The sequence below is a fragment of the Aquarana catesbeiana genome, linkage group LG09 (genome assembly GCF_042186555.1).
Source record: "Aquarana catesbeiana isolate 2022-GZ linkage group LG09, ASM4218655v1, whole genome shotgun sequence".
Taxonomy (NCBI): domain Eukaryota; kingdom Metazoa; phylum Chordata; class Amphibia; order Anura; family Ranidae; genus Aquarana; species Aquarana catesbeiana.
This window is the reverse complement of record NC_133332.1, coordinates 207,076,390-207,098,802: the sequence shown is the minus strand read 5'-3', so window position 1 is coordinate 207,098,802 and position 22,413 is coordinate 207,076,390.

Sequence of the window (22,413 nt, the reverse complement as noted above, 5' to 3'; positions counted from 1 at the left end):
TTGTGCAATCATACAACCGTTGTGGAGGCAAACTACTGACTTGACCTTTGTCAAAGACATCGCTAAAATCGTGGGCCTCCTCTGGCAGGGAGGAGAGTAAAGAGGTGCACAGGGCCTTGGCTATCTTCTGGAATCATGTCTTACTGCATTGTGGCGACCAGGAGAGAACCTCACTACAGAGCCAATCAAAAGACGGGTTGTGCCTCTGTAACCAAGGATAACCAATAACTAGCGGAAACTTAGGTGAGGAATTAACTTGGAATTGGATTATCTTATGGTGAAGAGCCCCTACGGCCATGGACAACAGAACAGTCTCATGAGTCACATGGGCAGGCAGTAGAGGTCTCCCGTCAAGAGCCTCAATGGCAAGTGGAGTGTCACGCAGCTGCAGCGGAATCGAGTGCTTCGATATAAAGGCAGCATCAATGAACAGGCCTGAAGCCCCAGAGTCGATTAGAGCCTGTATCTCCAGGAACGACTCGAGATACAGCCCAAGAAAGGGTAATCCGAAACCAGGGGCTTATCCTTCAGGATAACTAGGGACGAAACAATATCACCTAAGGTCTGTCCATGACAGGACCTCAAGGTTCGGGCGTTCCCTGGACGAGTAGGACAAGACTTCAAAAAGTGGCCTGCCTGGCCACAATAAAGGCACAATCTCTCCCACCTCCTAAGGGTTCTCTCATCTGCAGAGAGACGTGTGAAGCCCAAGTGCATGGGTTCATCTTCACTGACCGACTCGGTACCAGGAGGCATGGGAGGTGAGGGAGACAAGGGTGGGACTGCAAAGCTCGGAGACAAATGTACAGGAGGCTTCCGCAAGCGCTCCTTAAAAGAGAGTCTTTCTCTGAGTCTGGAGTCAATGAGGATGGCAAACGCGATCAACTTCTCCAGCTCAGTGGATATATCTCGGGCTGCCAGCTCATCCTTTATGGTAACCGAGATGAGAAAAAGCCACGAGGGCCTCATTGTTCCACGCAACCTCTGCTTCCAGAGTAGGAAATTCAATGGCGTAATCAGTAACAGTTCTCGTACTCTGATGGACATGAGGCACTTGGCAGCAGAAGCGGAGCATGCAAGAATGTCAAATACCCTTTTAAAAGAAGCCACAAACTCAGGGTAACTCAAGACAACAGGTTTTTGCGTCTCCCATAGAGGGTTTGCCCAGGCCAAGGCTCTCTCAGAAAGCAAAGATATCACGAAAACTACTTTGCTTCTATCAGTGGGAAACACCTGGGGCAGCATCTCAAAGTATATCTCAATCTGGTTGAGAAACCCTCTGCATTGGACTGGATCACCCCCCAAATCTCTGGGGAAGGGGAGCGGAACCAGACATACCTCTTATAAAGATAATACTCGAGGCGGGTGCCTGCACAAAGACTGGAGCAGCAGCAGGGATGGCCTGCAACACCTGTTGTACTGGAGCAGCCACAGTGGGAGATTCCAGGTGAGCCGTCCGACTCAGGAGTGTTTGTAACGCCATGGCAAACTGATCCATGCGGTGATCCTGCTCATCCAATCTGGAAAAAATATTACCAACAAGTGGATTGACTGCATCTTCTGAATTCATGGCCTTCGCCTACTGTCAGAAACCATGAATCAGACTGAGACAGAAGTACAGTTAAATCACACTTGTTTAATAGTAATAAAAAAAGTAAACAGAGTAAAACGTAGTCAAAACATAGCTAGAGTTCAGGAACTGGAACGAATAGTCAGACAAGCCAAAACGTCAGGGAGCCAGAGAACAGCATAGTAGAACAGCAAGCAGGATCTGGAGCCAGAAGAAATGTCAGCCAAGCAAGTCTTTAACAGGAACACAGGAGAGCGTCCAAGGCGAACCAAGGCGAAGGCAGAGATCATCCGGACTGGACGGCTTAAGTAGGCAGGACTGACGAGCAGGATATCATCAACAGGTCAGTCACTCTGGAGAGATAGGAGCTGGCAATTAGCCGACAGCTGAGCGGCCAGCTCAGAGAAGGAAGGGCTGAGCCCAGCCCTGACAGGTATATAAGGTCCAATGATATTTAAGAAAGATACTGATAATTATCAAAAATTGAGGCGCATAACTCCTCCATTCCTGCTTGTCAATATATACAATGTTTGTAAAAGGGAAAAAATAAAAACTCATAAAAAAACACAACTTTTGTTTCTGTTGCAACTCGATTGAAGTCTATTACACGCAACACGCAATCTGCTGTGGGGAAAAAAAAGTCCCTGAACCTTTCCAAAACCACACCGGCTGAAAAAATGCATAGATCTGACCGTGTACCATAGGAAACCATGTTAAAAGCACTGTGGTGCTTTTCTGCAAGTTGCAAAACGCACCAAAAAGCGCATAGGTGTGAACATAGGGTTAGTAATTACTGCTTCATCTATTGCTTATCATGGTGTCACAGGAACTGAAAGTGAAAGAAAATCAGCTACTGACACTGAGGCGCAGGATGGTAAAAAAAAGTCCTGCAAACAGCATCTTTGCAGCGCTGTAGGAGCAGTGTATACACCGCTCCTAAAGCGCCCCTGCCCATTAAAATTAATGGGGCAGCGCCGCCAAACTGCCGGCAAAGCGCCGCTTGGCGGGCGGTTTTAACCTTTTTTCGGCCGTTAGCAGGGGTTAAAAGCGCCCCGCTAGGGGCCGAAATAGCACCGCTAAAATGACGGTAAAGCTTTACCGCCGACGCCCCCAACGCCCCAGTGTGAAAGTAGCCTAACAGACAGACATAAGACCGTGACAGAAATGTTAACACTCCTCTATTCTATACAAACTAAGATAAATTGGCTGGATTTAAGGTTTAATCATGAAATAAGCACTGGTTTGCATTTCTTCATCTCAGTGATAAATATATATTGGTATTTTTTCTTCTATTTCATCAAGGCTGCAATTCTCATTTTTCCCTTTCTCACAGACTGTATTGTGATTAAACGACCGGAGGACACGTTTCTGCCGGTGTAATAAACTCCAAAATGCAAAGTAACCTGGATAATAACACAGACAACATATTGCAGCTGGATACAAATCGCTGAGGTTTTGCATAAAGATGCAACACAGGAATTAATAACGCATTGAAAACAGTAGGTGCATTCCGAGTAATTACCTTTTCTGAGGTGCTGGGACACATTTTCATCTCACAAAAAACCCAAAAAAACAGCAGGTATGTGTGATTTATTCCTCCTTACTTCAGACCGGGTTCGCAAGTGCTATTTTATTCTATAGACACAAACCTATATATATATATATATATATATATATATATATATATATATATATATATATATTTCTCAGGTCTGTTGAAAAGGTCTAAATTATTCATCGGTAAAAATGCAGAGAGTTCTGCCGAGTTAAAAATCAAATCAAGTAAAATACAGCGCAACAAAAGAGACGGAGGATCCACTCAACGCTGATCATTATGTGTAATACTTTCTTCCATTACACTTTGCTGAGATTTGAAGTGGTAGATGCCTGATTTACTGAATGCTGTGTAATGCTCAGACGAGCAATGCTCCAAAATACTCTTCGTGCAATTGGAAATTGTGCTAAAGAATCAGAATATAGTCAACAGCAACTGAAGGAACTAATGGTAAAGGAAAAGTTCAGCTCCAAACAGAACATTTTTAGCTTTGGGCAGAGTAAGAAAGGATTAGATCCTCTTTCAGGTTTTTTTATTACTGTATAGGTGCCAAAAGCAGAATTTATAATGTCCAGATTTAATTTAATAAGACTCTCATATCATAAACAGCCAACACATTTATGGTTTTCAAACAGTACCTCTTCGTCAAGGCCTGGTATTGTTGAGGAAACTGTATACTGGACTAATGAAATTTGAGGTATCCTAAAGGGTAATTAACACGCTCACTCCAGATGCTGGATAGGCCCCATCTGGAGTAATCATACTAGTTACCCCTCAGGATCCCTCTATTTTTACCAGCCAGCACATACTTTTGTAAGAAATGATAGATAGGCCCAGCTGGTTTGACTGGACGGTCCCCCATAACTTAGGCATCCCATACATGGTGTGAGTTTCTTTCCTGCAGGCATGGATTGCAGGAAAGAATTTGCACGATTACCCCATCAACACAGTCAGTGCTGACATGGGACTCCCTCCTGCCAATCAATTGTCTGCTTCCAGTGGGTGTCGGTTGGGGAAGCCGTCCCTGCCTTGAGAAGGCAGGGTTAATCACAAGAGAATTCTGCAGGCTGGTTGTACCCAAGTTGATTGATCGATCGACTTGGTACAATCAGCCTGCCCATTAACGGTTCGAATCTATGCTGGTTGCTGCTGAACGAGCCGAGATTCAAACCATGTACGGCCGGCCTTAGAGTAGGTGGGGGATTATTCATTTTTGTTATGTTGGCAGTTTTGGTCCCATGTGGAGAAGTCCTGGTTAACGTCACAGATTGAAAAAGTTTCATAATAGTTGGTCAAATGAATAGTATTCCAACCGAAACAAGAGAAGCTTTTTCATTAGGCCCCTTTGGTAGTTGGAAATTAATTGAATCTGTCACAAAGGTAGTCTGTGCAAACCAACAAAGAGAGTGATAGAGGCCATCGGCACAATGGCACGGCTGTGCAAATGGGTGTACCTGTACTTCCCCCTTAAGACGCGACTTAGTGGGCGCGCGCACGCGCTTCGTACTCCGTGAGTGTGTCCGTGGGTCCCGTGGACTCGATGTCCGCCAGGGGCCCGCCATCGTGTCATGGAGCGACAAGGCATTTCCCTGTTCTGCCTAGCAACATGACAGGGATCTACTACTCCCTGTCAGCGGGAGCAGTGATTCATGTTGTAGTGAGCCCATCCCCCCACAGTTAGAATCACTCCCTAGGGAACACAGTTAACCCCTTGATCGCCCCCTAGTGTTTAACCCCTTCCCTGCCAGTGTCATTTACACAGTAATCAGTGCATTTTTATAGCATTGATCGCTGTATAAATGTGACTGGTCCCAGTAGTGTCAAAAGTGTCCGATGTATCCACCGCAATGTCGTAGTCACGATAAAGTTTGCAGATCACCGCCATTACTAATAAAAAAAAATTAATAATAATAATGCCATAAATCTATCCCCTATTTTGTAGACGCTATAACTTTTGCACAAACCAATCAATATACGTTTATTGCGATTTTTTTTTTTTTTTACCAAAAATATATAGAAAAATACATATCGGCCTAAACTGAGAAAGAAATTTGTCTTTTTATATTTTTGGGGGATATTTATTATAGCAAAAAGTAAAAAATATAGCTTTTTCTTCAAAATTGTCGCTCTTTTTTTGTTTATAGCGCAAAAAAATAAAAACCGCCGAGGTGATCAAATACCACCAAAAGAAAGCTCTATTTGTGGGGTAAAAAAGGACGTCAATTTTGTTTGGGTGTAACATTGCACGACCAAGCAATTGTCAGTTAACCGCTTCAGCCCCGGAAAATTTTACCCCCTTCCTGACCAGAGCACTTTTTGCAATTCAGCATTGCGTTTAACTGACGGTTGTGCAACGTTACACAACACGTTGTTTTTTCCTCAGTTTAGGCCGATATGTATTCTTCTACATATGTTTGGTAAACAAAATAGCAATAAGCGTATATTGATTGGTTTGCGCAAAAGTTATAGCGTCTACAAAATCCCAGTTCTCGCTGTGTCACGAGCGATCGCGGGAGCCCGGCAGTCATCGAGACCTCCGGGCACTCGCATCGGCTCCGGGGGTGAGCTGCGCACGCGCCCCTGGTGGCCACCAGAGGGAGCAACATAACGGCGATTCACGCAGCCGAGCCATGTTGCTGCAGTACAACTGTGGCGGCTGGTCGGCAAGGGGTTAAAGCGACGCAGTGCCGTATCGCAAAAAGTGCTCTGGTCAGGAAGGGGGTAAATTCTTCCGGGGCTGAAGTGGTTAAAATCCGTAAACTCAAAATGTTGCCCTTTATTTCACATTTACACTATTATAGCATAGCTCTGCTTAAATAGGTAACTAAACAGTTGAAAAACATATGTCTCACCTCACCCCGTATTACATTACCTAACCTAATACTTATTTTAGATCGCTTTGCCACTATATCAGGTCTTGAAGTCAACCAATCGAAGTCCATAGCGCTCAATATTTCCCTACAGCCGACTGAGGTCTCCCATTTGCAGAAAACATTCTCCTTTAGGTGGGCGACGTTACATCTCCCCTACCTCGGTGTCAAACTCACTGGCGACCCAGCCCTTTTATATCGCACTAATTATCTCCCTATGCTGGCCCATCTGTCAGCCCTTATGGCAGTTTGGCAACCCCTTTATGTTTCTTGGCTGGGTCGTATAACTGCAATTAAGATGTCCCTGTTACCTAAGATACTCTATCTCTTTCGGGTCTTGCCCATAGCAGTGCCCTCCTATTTTTTTCATATAATCCAGAGCCGTATTCATAAATACATATGGGGACCCATTAAACCTAGAGTATCTTCCTCTATACTAATGCGCCACAGATTACACGGTGGACTGGGTGTCCCGTGTTTTTCCAAATATTATCAGGTGGCCCAACTGGCCCAGATTGCCCTTTATCACGCTACTGTGGAGGTCCCGCTGTGGGTAAGCCTTCAGGCAGTGGACCGTGACCCTCTTTTGGTTGATAATTTGCTTTGGCTACAACACCCAGAACGTAAATCCCTACATAACATGGTGACAGCACACTCTCTGCAGCTATGGGATAAGCTCAAGGGTCCCTTTAAACTACACTCCCCACGCCATCCTCTATTATCCTTCCTAGGCCATCCGCTGTTCTTGCCGGCTCACATAGACCCTGATGCTTTTACAATTTGGAAGCGTCTCGGTTTAACTAGGCTAATCAATCTGGTCACTTCCTCTTCCCTGAAAACCTTTTCGAGCCTGCAGGAGCAATTTCAAATCCCAAATAAGGAAATCTTCCGTTACCTACAAATATCCCACATTTTTGCTTCTTACCTGCGCGCTTCTACATGACCGACTAATATGACAATGTACGAAGGTATCTGCAACTCTGATCCCCATGCTCCAGGTATCATTTCTAAATTGTACACCCATCTCACGACTACATCCTCCCATCTCCCCTACTATACTACCCGTTGGATCAATGGTTTGAACGTCTCTCTAGAACAGGAAGATTGGGATGACATTTGGGCTATGACTAATTCCTCATCCCAAAACATAATCGCTGTTGAGACCAACTACAAAGTGCTTTTGCGCTGGTATATGGTCCCAGCAAGAATTGCCAAATACCTTCCAACCTACCCTCCCACGTGCTTCCGAGGTTGCGGAGAGCGGGGTACATATCTGGTGGACATGCCCGGTCGTGCATCGATTTTGGGTTGAAATCTTTAAAATATTGTCCACTCTATTGAAGAGGCCGGCAACCCCTGATCCAGCTTTTGCCTTGCTGAACCACTGTCCACCCAACAAAGGCCCAATCGAAACTAGCAATATACATCATTAAAGCTTCTAAACAGACAATCGCGAGGGCCTGGAAACCCCATTGCTCTGTTCACTAGAGACTAAAAATAGTGTTACCCAGGCCATGATCCATAGTAAGATCGAAGCGACCCTCCTGGATAGGATCCCACGACATCTGAAAATATGGCAACCATGAGTGGACCATTTCCTCCCTCCACAATTTGACCCCAAGCTCCTGGAACCCTAAGATGACGAGCCTAATTTCTCACTTTAGTTGGTCCCTTGTCCCGTAGCGGAACAGCCGCCTCTCTCCCCCTCCCCTTTTGCTATTTTCCCTACACTCTTCTTTCCCTCTTTCTATTCTCTCTCTATTTCTTTTTTTTTTCCTCTCTTTTCCACCTAGATGTCTCTCATCTCTTTTCTTTGATGTTATCTAAGGATATGTGGTCGGGGCCTCCTAGGGTACTCGTCTGAGACCCCTTCCGCGATCATTACTCTTCTTTGTAAATACTTGTGCCATAACTGCCTGTGCCATGCACATCAGATGGGAGTTTATTCTCCCCTACGTTTCCTTTATCAATGTTGTAATGTTATCATCTGGTTAACATGTACGAAGACACCGGCTTATTGTTCTATGTTGTCATTGTCTCTCATGCTATGTTTGTTATTACCTATCTACCTAAAATAAATCAAATATTGAACAAGAAAAACATATATGTCAATTTTCTTACCTGATAAATATTTGTGATTCTGTTTAGACACTATTGTGTTTTACACATCCCAGCCACACTACATATGCAGGAACATGACACCACTTAGTTAGTTCTTGTTTTTACCACCAGAGTGTTTTGTGCCTTTTGCTTTAGGCCTCGTTCCCACCAGCAAGCTGCACTAAATGCATGGCTACTGGTGTGCTCTGGGAGAAACAGTGCCAATGTACCGATCATGGTGCATTGCACTATTCCCTTCTTTTCCTTTTTTGTTAGAATGTTATTGAAATATCACAACTGACATTTCATTCAGTTCTATTCATTGTAGCAGTAGTTGGTGTTAGCAACACGCTGTGCTGCAGTCAATTTTCTCAATGCATTCAACCGCAACATAGAGGTGTGAACTGACTTCTTAAAAAACGAAATTGCCAATTGCTAAATTGCAAATTGCCTTGTTTTGCGTGGGGATTGCACTGGGCATCTCTCAGTGCAGCCCAACACAAATGGTGTGAAAGCGCTCTTACACACTGTTCATCTCATGATATCAAAACTCTTTCAGAGGTAGTGCACAGCAGGAAAACTGTTAAAGTGAATGGGATAGCATGGTCATTGCTATGTTCTGGGTATTGCCAACACAGAAATGTGAAATGAACCCATGTGCTCAGTGTTTTTCTTACCAGGTAGTTGGGCATACTAAGTACCACCTTTTGATGTATGTGTGAACTGGACCTAAAAGTTAAGGAATATATTGCTGCCCAGTGCCGTAGATAATTTTTTTTCCCGGGGGGGGGGGTTCAATTTTGGGTACACAGAAGACAGAAATTAGCGAACCTGCCAAGTACCACCTTTTGATGTATGTGTGAACTGGACCTAAAAGTTAAGGAATATATTGCTGCCCAGTGCCGTAGATAATTTTTTTCAATTTTGGGTACACAGAAGACAGAAATTAGCGAACCTGCCATGCTGTGACAAATTGTGGGTGTTGTGGGAGGCACTTAAAACTTGACTCTAAGCACTGTGTACATAGTAACATACACCACAGCCTTTGTACAAAAAATGATGCTTTATTTACCTGTGCTAGTAAAGTGAGTAAGTGAGAGACTAGCAGACATGTACAAACTTCAGCACATCGATACTGCCGATGTCCTCCTCATGGTGATCAATCTCACATACTCTGTCCTAACCAAGTGGGAGGTAGCCAGCAATGCTCTGGGCCTCCCTCTCAAACCTGGCATCCACATGGTCCTCTGGCTTAGCAGTCTATCCCCTAATGGCTAATCCTGTAGGCTAAATAGAGGTGGATGAGCAGGCCCCCACTGTCCCAATAGCACAGTGGCAAACCTCTCAACTTTTGAACTTCAAAATGAGGGACACTTGAAGGAGGAAGTGACCTGCAGCACGCGTAGCAGGCTGCGGCAAATGTGGGTGTGACCAAACTCTTAGCAGTGGGAGGGGCTTAATATGTTCAGTGCTTATAAATAATTTTACCCCTTTAAGCCCTCTTTCACATGATGAATGATCAGGGGACAGTAAAAACAGGTGGGTGAGCCCAGCTTTACTGCCCTCTGGCCACCCACCCATGTCTAAAATACAGCTAAAGGAGGCTACTCACATGCCATGGCTGTGGCACTTTACGTCATAGCCACAAAATATTTACCATGGCATTTTGAGTGACTATCAACCAAATCAGTCATTAAAGTCAAGGGGGCCGCACCACAGCTGTGAGCCAAACACTTGGCTCGTGTTTTTGCTACATTAGCATCATTATAAACAGCCATTTGGCCACTTAAGTGTAGTCTGAAAAGTGATCCACCGATAGTGTGAATCTAACACTCATTGCAATGCCACCCATATTCCTGTCCTTGAGTCCACGTTTCCATTGGTCTGATTTGACATGCGATTTGACATCCTGTCCTTGAGCCCATGTTCCCATTGGTCCGATTTGGCATGCGATTTGACATGTCAAATCGCATGCCAAAGCAGCTGCTTTTGCAACTTATCATGCGGTATATCCAAAATGCATTTAATAAAAAAAGTAAAAGTTGCTTTTACAAAAAATATATTAAAAACAAGCGATAGAGAGAGGGGTCAGACTGTGGCTTCCACCAGCAAGTACGGAACACATTGACGTCAAAGCTCCTGTCTCCTTCCAACGTGTTTCCCCATAACAGGCAACATCTGGGAATGGAGAGACTCTCCATTCTCAGATGTTGCCTGTTATGGGAAAGCACGATATAATATAGAGTTCATGTTGATCTGGTAAGAGGCTATGTTTTAAAGAGCACTTGTGGAGGATGGAACCACCTCAAATATTGATATACATTGGGAACAGTGCACTTCTAATTATATTTATCTTTGTTTTAACAATTATATGGACACTTTGTAGCAACAATATTTTGTTTCTTTTTGGAAATTATTTTCACTATGGAGGTGTCATTATTATTTTAGTTTCTTTTGAAGCTCATTGCACCGTTATGTTTCAAATAATCCGGACACTTTGTGATATTTTGCTGCATTTTTGTGTTTTTTTTATACTGATTTATTCACTTTATTGATGGTTATAATTTTATTAGAAGATTGGTGTTAAATTCACATTTTTCCCTTGTGGATTCACATATCAGTTGTGGTACATTCATGTGAGAATTTATATATTTTGGGTTACAGTTAGTGCTGTCTTTTTTATCTGTTCTTATTTGCTCTCTTTCCAGTATTCAGGAAGTTCGAAAGTGCAGCAGTCTGTTTTTATTATTATTATTATGCAGGATTTCTATAGCGCCAACAGTTTATGCAGCGCTTTACAATATAAAAGGGAGACAATACAGTTATAATACAATAAAATACAAGAGGATTAAGAGGGCCCTGCTCAGAAGAGCTTACAATCTAATAGGGTGGGGCAGGTGGTACAAAAGGTTGTAACTGTGGGGAATGAGCTGTTGGAAGTGGTGGGAGATTAGTTGGAGACGTGATAGGCTTTCCGGAAGAGATGAGTTTTCAGGGATCGCCTGAAGGTAGCAAGAGTAGGGGATAGCCAGATAGATGGAGGTAGCAAGTTCCAGAGGATGGGAGAGGCTCTGGAGAAATCCTGGAGACGAGCATGGGAGGAGGAGATGAGAGAGCTTGAAAGCAGGAGGTCTTGAGAAGAGTGGAGAGGTCGAATTGGGTGATATTTGGAGACAAGATTGGTGATGTAGCTCGGGACAGAGTTGTGAATGGCTTTGTATGTTGTGGTTAGTATTTTGAATTTAATTCGCTGGGTGATTGGGAGCCAGTGTAGGGATTGGAGTAGAGGGTTGGCAGCCACTGAGTGTTTGGTAAGGTGGATAAGTCTGGCAACAGCATTCATGATAGACTGAAGAGGGGATAGCCTATGGAGAGGTAGGCCAATGAGAAGGGAGTTGCAATAGTCAAGGCGAGAGATAATAAGAGAGACAAAGTAGGCTTGTTTGGCAGCATGGAGGCATGAATTGTATTTTAGAAGGGCAGATTTATATAGGGTGAAGTCTTGCAGGCATTTGGTTTTACGCCACAGTCATTCAAGAGCACGGCAATGTCTCTTGAGATTTCTAGTGTTGTCAGTTTGCCAGGGTTGTAACGGTTGGGGCCTGATTCTGCGTGTGGTTAGAGGAGCAAGTTCATCTAGCGATGATGAGAGTGTACTGTTGTAGACAGAGGTGGCCAGGTCAGGACAGGACAGAGGAGAGATTATGTCATATAGGTGGTCAGTAGCAGAATAGAGAAGAGAAGGGTTTAAGTGGCAAAGGTTTCTACAAGTAATTGTTTGCTGCTTGGAGGGATGGGTGGTTGGAGGCAAGGATACAGTGAAAGTAATGAGGTTGTGATCACAGAGAGGAAAGGGGGTGTTGGTGAGGTTGCCAGGGTTGCAGAGATGGGAGAATACAAGGTCAAGGGTATTACCATTGGAGTGAGTGGAAGTATGTGTCCATTGGGTTAGATCAAAAGATGAGGTTAAGTCGAGAATTTTAGCTGTAGTTGGGCTGTTAACATTGACAGGAATGTTGAAGTCACCAAGAATAATGGTGGGTATTTCAGAGGAGAGAAAGTAGGGTAGCCAGGGAGCAAAGTCATCAAGAAAGCGCGATACCGGTCCTGGAGGCCGATAAATTGCTGCAATCCTCAGAGAAATGGGAGAAAACAGACGAATACAGTGCATCTCGAAAGAAGAGAGGGATAGAGAGGGAGGGACAGGAAGGACTTGGAAGGTGCTTTGTGGGGATAGAAGGAAGCCACCTCCTTTCTGTCTGTTGGGTCTGGGGGAGTGAGTCCAATGGAGACCACCATGGGAGAGGGCAGCAGGAGAAGCTGAGTCAGCATTTTGAAGCTAGGTTTCTGTTATGGCGAGTATGTTAAAGCCATGAGAGATGAAGTGGTCATGTACAGATGTTAGCTTGTTACAGATGGAGCGGGCGTTCCAAAGGGCGCATGAGATTGGTGGGCTGCTTTGAGGAAGCAGGGGGATAGAAATGAAACTGAGTGGATTGTGGTGGTTGCCAGAGGGGGAGGGGTATTGGATATGTGGCTTGCATTTTGAAAATGATGGACCAGGATTAGGAGAAATGTCACCTGAGACTAGGAGAAGGAGGAGGGTGAGGAAGGCAAGGTGGGAGTGGGATGTGCATGAGCGCACGTGTCTAGTGGCCCTGGTGTTTATGTCAGCATGTGGGTGCAGCAAATGCAGGAGATGATGTGTGCCATAGTAGGAACAAATGAGCTCTGACCAGAAGTAGTAAACAAAAAAGGTATGCCACATCCCTTAATAGCAAAAAAAAGGATAATTGGTTCCCCTGGGGTGGGATTTTAGAGGCATTACCACAGAAAGGATATTAATAGTAAGAAAAATATTTTATTACAAAATACAAAAATATAACACACAATGTATCAGAATAAAACATTAGCACACATGAAAAATACATATATATAATTGCATCGAGAATGACATGTAAGTAACAAAAAAAATATATATGTCACACAAGACAATAAATGAAAACAGACCAATGATAAAAGATGGAGTGGGTCTCACTAAACCTTTGAGACCCACTCCATCTTTTATCATTGGTCTGTTTTCATTTATTGTCTTGTGTGACATATATATATTTTTTGTTACTTACATGTCATTCTCGATGCAATTATATATATGTATTTTTCATGTGTGCTAATGTTTTATTCTGATACATTGTGTGTTATATTTTTGTATTTGTAATAAAATATTTTTCTTACTATTAATATCCTTTCTGTGGTAATGCCTCTAAAATCCCACCCCAGGGGAACCAATTGTCCTTTTTTTTGTGCCATAGTAGGGAGAGGGTAGGAGTGAGGGTGATATGTGCATGCTGCAGGGAAGAGAGGATGGGTAAAGTAAAGATAATTTGAGGACAGAAGACACCAATGTGAGAAGGAAGAGAATAAGGAGCATGTTAGTGGATAGAGAGTGGGAAACTAACTTAATGTAAAATAAATGTCAAAAGCTGGTTTGCTTGTCGTCTTGCAGAGTGGAGCAGAGTTCTTGTTGTCCAGCTTTAGTTATCCTGCTTTCGTTAAACTGCGTCGGTGAAACTGCGCATCACTCGTGACAGAGCCACTCAGGACAGAGCCATGATGTCTGTGCCACCCCATAAGCTGCCATAAATTTATAGGGAGACTAAGCAGGGATGCATTTCTCAGTTGGTCATTATTGGGTCTCATGTGAGACACCTGAATATGGGGAGGCGATGTTTTGTATCTTTTTCTTTTTAGCGCAAGGTTTATTTTATTTACAAATAAAATAAAGCAGACTGGAAAGAGGAGCAGGGGAGCAGCAACAGCATGATCCAGACAGCATAAGCGGCTGAAACAAAACTTTTACAGGTGCTTGTTACCATCCATTGACAATTACAGACGATAGCAAAGCTTCCTGTTTTTCCACAAACATAACTGCTCTGGGGGAGATCAGACCCCCCTAACTGCCCCCTTATCTATATCCCTGTTGCTGCCAACTGTTGGGCAATAAAGGAGAAGCAACATACAGGCAAGATCATCCCTGTGCTCTGTTCTCCTGTGAGTATGTTCCCATTGATAGACTGACAGAACTGTGCACTGCAATAGAGCTTTGATTGGCTCAATGTGCTGCCCCTCTTCCCCCTTCCCCAGTCCAGGTGCTGCTGTTCTGAATAAAATCAAGGTTTTCTTTGTGTGTTTGTTGGGTATATATAGGGGAAGTGATTAACTAAAAAGATGTTCCAGTGTGGAGGGTATCATCCCTATAGTAAATATATTACAACAAAAGGTAGGTAGTAGGATTTTACTTACCCCTCCAGTGATCACACAAGTACACTTTTGTAAGAAAAAATATTTTTTCATACAAAAGTGTACTTGTGTGATCACTGGAGGGGTATTTAAAATCCTACTACCTATCTTTTGTTGCAATATATGTTCTGAATAAAGAAGGCTGATATAAAAACATATTCAGGTATTTATATGGGTATTTCTATAATGCTTGTCTTAAATAGTTGATATTGAGAGAAGAGCCTGGAGTCTGCAGCTATTCCTTTTCCTGTGCTTAGCGTGATGGCTGGGATCGCTAGCATAGGGAAAATGCACTAAGAGCCGTACTCTTCCCAGCAATAAAAAAACCAAATGACTGTAAATAAAGTTTAAAATAAAATCCAATATCAGTCTACTGAAAGCCCCGTCCCCGAGCACACATCCTGCACAGTATAATGATATTATGCTGCTGGTTTGTGCTTATGATGCAGTCAGTGCATTAAGACTTATACACTCACAATTCTGAAAGATGGACAACTTGCCCGGGCCGTAAATGCTAATAGAGACTTACAGCAATGCTGATCTTGCAACATTGTGTTCTACTTGCTTCCAGAGTAACATAGCAACTGTCATATCAAGAATTATAGCATCACATTAAATGATAACTTGATGGAGGTGATATCAGGATTATGGGTTTCGCAGTCACTCCGCACTGCCGCAAATCAGCTGCAAGTGTAGCTAAAATGGAGGAAATGTGTCCACTGGGGGGGGGGGATCACGTGACTCGCTGCTTAGAATATTGTCTGCTAGTAAAAGCTTTGTGATTTACTGAATGTCATCTGTATATATGTCTGTAGGGTTAATGTCATGCTGTTAGGAAGTTGTCTAGTGTTAACGTGAAATGTGGCCTTTCGTTTACTCCATAGGCTGCAATCATATTGTGACCTCCAAGGCTTGAACCCTGTGTGGATGCAGATATATAGATTTTTTTATTTTTCATCTTGCAGGTATTTACAAGCAGTTGCATTTTAATATAGTTCCTTTCCAATCGCCTCCTGATTCATATAGGGTTCCAGGGTATATATATGAGGAGGATTTAAAGCAGTAATAAACCCAAAACCAAAAATGTAATACATTGCAGCTTACCAATTATTAGATGTGATGGCGGCATTCGTTTTCATTTGTATGTGTTTTTTTCTTCTGTTTTCACTAGTTGATCTGGCCAGTAACACAACCCCCATGTTAGAGTGCCTCCACTCTGGATGAATGAAGACAGGGGGCACATTTGGACAGTAGTATTGTCACTCTGGCAGAAGGCAGTGTTAGATGTACTATCAGATTTAAATACACTAACAAATTGAAGCCAAACTTAAGCTAACCTTTTATAAGCAGTTACTGAGCAGTTTTTTTCGTTTGGAATAAAGGTTTTACATCATTGAATAGTGTTAAATGGTTTCTCTGATCACTGTAATTGAAACAATCTGCAAGAGAGCTTGTTCCTTTGAAAAATAATAGATTATCTGACTGGATGACCAGATGGAAATAGAAGATAGAAAACTTAAAAAAAAGAATCTTAATCTAAGAACTGGTATGTTTTCTTTTGGGTGTAGGCCTCATGTATAATGCTGCTGGTAAACAGACATTTAGGAGCGGTTGGGCATTTTTTTCAGCTGCCCCTGAACTCTCCTCTATGTTATCTTATCAGTCCATGTATACAGGGTCGTTTATAGTCGTTTCTAGGCAGTTTAGAAGCATTTTTGGAACGCAAAAAAATGTGTTCAGGACAGATGTTCAGAGGCATTTTTAAAAAGCCAAATGCCTGTAACAGCTTGTAAATGCTGCTAAACGCGGTAACTCACGTTTAGCAGCGCTTCATTTACAGGCGTTTTTCATTTCAACAATAAATAAATAATTAAAAAAAAAACGCTCCTAAATGAGGCAAAACGCCACTAGACGCGGAATGTAAAAGCAGCTAAACGGACGTTTTTAAATGTCGGATTCTAGCTGTTAAGTTAAATCATTCAGGAGAGGTTAAACAACGTCCTATGTACATGAAGCCTTATACTGCATAAAAGATCTACATTTCTAAACACAAAAACAAAAATGTCATGTATTGCAGCTTTCCAGTCCTAAGATGTACTTTTTGCATTTTTTTTCTATAATCTATTCCCCTTCTATTTCCCCTGGCAATTAGGTGAACAACACACTTCCTATCCCTGGGTGACTACACTCACTCTTCTCATCTATTTATGTAAGGAGAAATGGCTGTCACCCCAGCTGCCCTTTTTCTCTGCCTTTTACAGATGACTTATTAGTTTACAACTAATAGGTGACTTTACCTAGGTTGACATGATGCCATCAGTCTCCTCTTCCCCAGTGATTAGGCTGTACACTGTGGTGTCCTTTTATGAAGCAGTGAAATCTATTCACTGTTTCGTTCTCCGGCATTCACTGTGGAGATCTTTCTCCTCTGTGTGCCAGTTTATGAAGCGGAGTAGATTGCTTCTTCTTTGCAGGAGTGAAGTGATCTACAAACGCTTCAAACATGCTTCTAACACCCCCTGATACTGGAATCTCGTGAGACTTTATGAGATTACAGTACCAGAAATTCACTGTTACACGGAGATGTCAGTTTATTAAGCAGCGATAAATTATCACCGCTCAATACACTGACAGACAGCGTGGTTAATGGTAATAAAATAAGGAGTCCCCCTACATTTTATATATATATGTATACACACTATATATATATATATATATATATATATATATATATATATATATATATATATATATATATATATATATATATATATATATATATATACACACACACACAGTATATATGTATACACATAAATATGACAGGGAGACATACTTGCAGTGTTGGGGGGTCTGAACTAGGCATAAGGAAGTTAAAAATCTTCCTCCTTCCCCCTCAGATCCCCCGAGATTCCCTCTTCACTCCCCGATTCTCTACCTCTGAGCTGGTGAATCGGGGAGGGTGAATTCTGACACAGATCACCAGTGAAGCGCTGAGATCGCAGCTTCATAAACTGGCCATTACTGTTTCATTCAATGAGGATTCTCGGTGTGTGGAGATCATCGGCGGGAGAACATGTTCAAACACTTCTCCCCCCAATTACCCCGATTATCTCTGGTTCATAAGCTCTTTATGGACTATGATCAGATCACTGCTTTATAAACGGACACCTGTAACTTTGTAGCCAGTCATAGTTTGAGAGAAAAAAGCAGGCTGGTTTATATTTCTAAACACAGCGGGACCAGCTTTCATTCAGATGACCACTGTGATAGTGGTCACATGATTCCACATCCTTATCACCCCCACCCCACCTGTCATATTGTGTAGCCTAGGACCTACAACAGCCACACTGTCAGACTTTGAGCACACCAGCTCCTTTGTTCCCAGAATCCTTTGTGGTATGGATTAGAAAGTAACTACTAAAGAAGAGTCAGGTAGAGTCGTATTGCCTAGATGTGTGTGCACGTTCTCTGCAGTCCCTTTATGATTTAATAGATAACAAGGCCAGGCTGATTGCACACTCCTGTACAAGATGAACATTCTGGCCTCCCTGGATACATAAGTAATGGAAAAAAATGTTTCTTCATTCAGTACAGTTATTCATTGTACTGGCAAATGTATTCTAGCGTTCTTCGGGGATCTCGGAGCATGCATGAGAAAGCGGTTAATGTGGCACGCTCTGTCCCCCTCCTCTCGTCTTTTTGCATAATTCACATTATCAAAGACATAACTGATCAGAGAGCTCAGATACTCTGATTGCAGTGCTTGTGAAGACCTTCTAATGTGCTGCCTATCGGTTGTTCTTCATTACTGGCGGCTGACCGAAACATGACGGATCATTAAATCTCTGACCAGCTTGTGACAAGGGGCACTTACAGGTGTCTCTATGCACTGCTCGGGAATGAAATGCTGAATAGGCTGTTTAAATAGGAAGAAAAATACTTATACATTTTTCTTCTCAGGGAGTTGTAGGCATTTTCTAGGTCAGGATATGTATCATGCATTTTTTATCTGTGTTAAATTTAGACAAAACGCATGGTTCAAAGGGGAAATAAGGATGAATTATGTGTGCCGCGCTAAATGGGCAGTAAATCCAAACTATAATTATTCTAAGAAAGAATGATTGAAAGAAACTTTAAAACATCTACCTGCAAAGGCAAATTGTTACTTACCGTATATCTTGTTAAATTGCAGTTCCAGTTCACTCTGCGTTCAGCTATGATTGCATAATCCTAGGTTCTCTTCTTTGGAACTGTGAAAGCAGTACTTAAGCTGGTCAAACACTATGAAAATTTTGGCTATTCAAAATGAACCGTCCGAAATTCACTCCATGTGTGGCCCCATCACCACCCTCCCAAACAACATCCTTTGATTGTAAAATTGAAGGAGCTGGACAGAAAATTTGGGTGGATTTACTAAAACTGGAGAGTGCAAAATCTGGTGCAACTGTGCACAGTAGCCAATCTGCTCCTAACTTCAGCTTGTTCAATTAACCACTTCAGCCCCGGAAGGTTTTACCCACTTCCTGACCAGGCAATTTTTTGCGATACGGCACTGCATTGCTTTAACTGACAATTGTGCGGTCATGCAACATTGTACCCAAACAAAATTGACATCCTTTTTTTTCCCACAAATAGAGCTTTCTTTTGGTGGTATTTGATCACCTCTGCGGGTTTTATTTTTTGCACTATAAAGAAAAAAAAACGACAACTTTGAAAAAAAAAGCCATATTTTTTATTTTTTGCTATAATAAATATCCCCCCAAAATATATAAAAAAACTAATTTCTTCCTCAGTTTAGGCCGATATGTATTCTTCTACATATTTTTGGTAAAAAAATCACAATAAGCGTATATTGATTGGTTTGCACAAAAGTTATAGCGTCTACAAAATAGGGGATAGATTTATGGCATTTTTATTATTTTTTTTTTCTAGTAATGGTGGCGATCTGCTAATTTTATTGGGACTACAGAAGTTATCTGCAGGGATTTGCTGAGGCATGTGTTCAAAGGTTTGTAAATGCCCGTGATCCTGAAGCATTGTTGCTCCAGAAGGGTGTCCAAGATGGAGGGGCGTAAGCATTGGATTTTATTCTGGCATAAGCTGATAACATGTTGGACAGCCTGATGGACTAGCAAGAAATGGTGTTGCGGCAGATTGAAGAGGGCTAGAATTTGAGAGACCAGTCTGGCCTTGCCTGTGGTCAATTCAAAGAGTTGATCAAAATGTAGTCGTTTCTGGTGAATAGGGATGAGCCGAACACCCCCCTGTTTGGTTCGCACCAGAACATGCGAACAGGAAAAAAGTTCGTTCGAACACGCGAACACCGTTAAAGTCTATGGGACACGAACATGAATAATCAAAAGTGCTAATTTTAAAGGCTAATATGCAAGTTATTGTCATAAAAAGTGTTTGGGGACCTGGGTCCTGCCCCAGGGGACATGGATCAATGCAAAAAAAAAGTTTTAAAAACGGACGTTTTTTCAGGAGCAGTGATTTTAATAATGCTTAAAGTCAAACAATAAAAGTGTAATATTCCTTTAAATTTCGTACCTGGGGGGTGTCTATAGTATGCCTGTAAAGGGGCGCATGTTTCCTGTGTTTAGAACAGTCTGACAGCAAAATTACATTTTGAAGGAAAAAACTCATTTAATACTACCGGCGGCTATTGCATTGCCGACAATACACATAGAAGTTCATTGATAAAAACGGCATGGGAATTCCCCAAAGGGGAACCCCGAACCAAAATTAAAAAAAAAAAATGACGTGGGAGTCCCCCTAAATTCCATACCAGGCCCTTCAGGTCTGGTATGGATATTAAGGGGAACCCCGACCAAAATAATAAAAAAAAAATGACGTGGGGTTCCCCCTAAATTCCATACCAGACCCTTCAGGTCTGGTATGGATTTTAAGGGGAACCCCGCGCCAAAAAAAAAAAAAAAACACGGCGTGGGGTCCCCCCAAAAATCCATACCAGACCCTTATCCGAGCACGCAACCTGGCAGGCCGCAGGAAAAGGGGGGGACGAGAGTGCGGCCCCCCCTCCTGAACCGTACCAGGCCACATGCCCTCAACATTGGGAGGGTGCTTTGGGGTAGCCCCCCAAAACACCTTGTCCCCATGTTGATGAGGACAAGGGCCTCATCCCCACAACCCTGGCCGGTGGTTGTGGGGGTCTGCGGGCGGGGGGCTTATCGAAATCTGGAAGCCCCCTTTAACAAGGGGACCCCCAGATCCCGGCCCCCCCCTGTGTGAAATGGTAAGGGCCTACCATTTCACTAAAAAACTGTCAAAAATGTTAAAAATGACAAGAGACAGTTTTTGACAATTCCTTTATTTAAATACTTCTTCTTTCTTCTATCTTCCTTCATCTTCTGGTTCTTCTGGTTCTTCTGGCTCTTCTGGTTCTTCCTCCGGCGTTCTCGTCCAGCATCTCCTCCGCGGCATCTTCTATCGTCTTCTCCTCGGGCCGCTCCGCACCCATGGCATGGGGGGGAGGCTCCCGCTCTTCTCTTCATCTTCTTCATCTTCTTCTCTTTCTTCTTTTCTTCTCTTCTTCTCTTCTTCATTTTCTTCTCCGGGCCGCTCCGCACCCATGCTGGCATGGAGGGAGGCTCCCGCTGTGTGACGGCGCTCCTCGTCTGACAGTTCTTAAATAATGGGGGTCGGGGCCACCCGGTGACCCCGCCCCCCTCTGACGCACGGGACATGACGGGACTTCCCTGTGGCATTCCCCGTGACGTCACAGGGAAGTCCCGTCAAGTCACCGTGCGTCAGAGGGGGGGCGGGGTCACCTGGTGGCCCCGCCCCCCGTTATTTAAGAACTGTCAGACGAGAAGCGCCGTCACACAGCGGGAGCCTCCCTCCATGCCAGCATGGGTGCGGAGCGGCCCGGAGAAGAAAATGAAGAAGAGAAGAAAAGAAGAAGAGAAGAAGAGAAGAAGATGAAGAAGAGGAGAAGAGCGGGAGCCTCCCCCCATGCCATGGGTGCGGAGCGGCCCGAGGAGAAGAAGATAGAAGACGCCGCGGAGGAGATGCTGGACGAGAACACCGGAGGAAGAACCAGAAGAGCCAGAAGAACCAGAAGAACCAGAAGATGAAGGAAGATAGAAGAAAGAAGAAGTATTTAAATAAAGCAATTGTCAAAAACTGTCTCTTGTCATTTTTAACATTTTTGACAGTTTTTTAGTGAAATGGTAGGGGTACTTTTGTACCCCCTTACCATTTCACACAGGGGGGGGCCGGGATCTGGGGGTCCCCTTGTTAAAGGGGGCTTCCAGATTCCGATAAGCCCCCCCGCCCGCAGACCCCCCACAACCACCGGCCAGGGTTGTGGGGATGAGGCCCTTGTCCTCATCAACATGGGGACAAGGTGTTTTGGGGGGCTACCCCAAAGCACCCTCCCAATGTTGAGGGCATGTGGCCTGGTACGGTTCAGGAGGGGGGGGCCGCACTCTCGTCCCCCCCTCTTTTCCTGCGGCCTGCCAGGTTGCGTGCTCGGATAAGGGTCTGGTATGGATTTTTGGGGGGACCCCACGCCTTTTTTTTTTTTTTTTGGCGCGGGGTTCCCCTTAAAATCCATACCAGACCTGAAGGGCCTGGTATGGAATTTAGGGGGACTCCCATGTCATTTTTTTTTTTTAATTTTGGTTCGGGGTTCCCCTTTGGGGAATTCCCATGCCGTTTTTATCAATGAACTTCTATGTGTATTGTCGGCAATGCAATAGCCGCGGGTAGTTTTAAATGAGTTTTTTCCTTCAAAATTTCATTTTGCTGTCAGACTGTTCTAAACACAGGAAACATGCGCCCCTTTACAGGCATACTATAGACACCCCCAGGTACGAAATTTAAAGGGATATTACACCTTTATTGTTTGACTTTAAGCATTATTAAAATCACTGCTCCTGAAAAAAACGGCCGTTTTTAAAACTTTTTTTTGCATTGATCCATGTCCCCTGGGGCAGGACCTGGGTCCCCAAACACTTTTTATGACAATAACTTGCATATTAGCCTTTAAA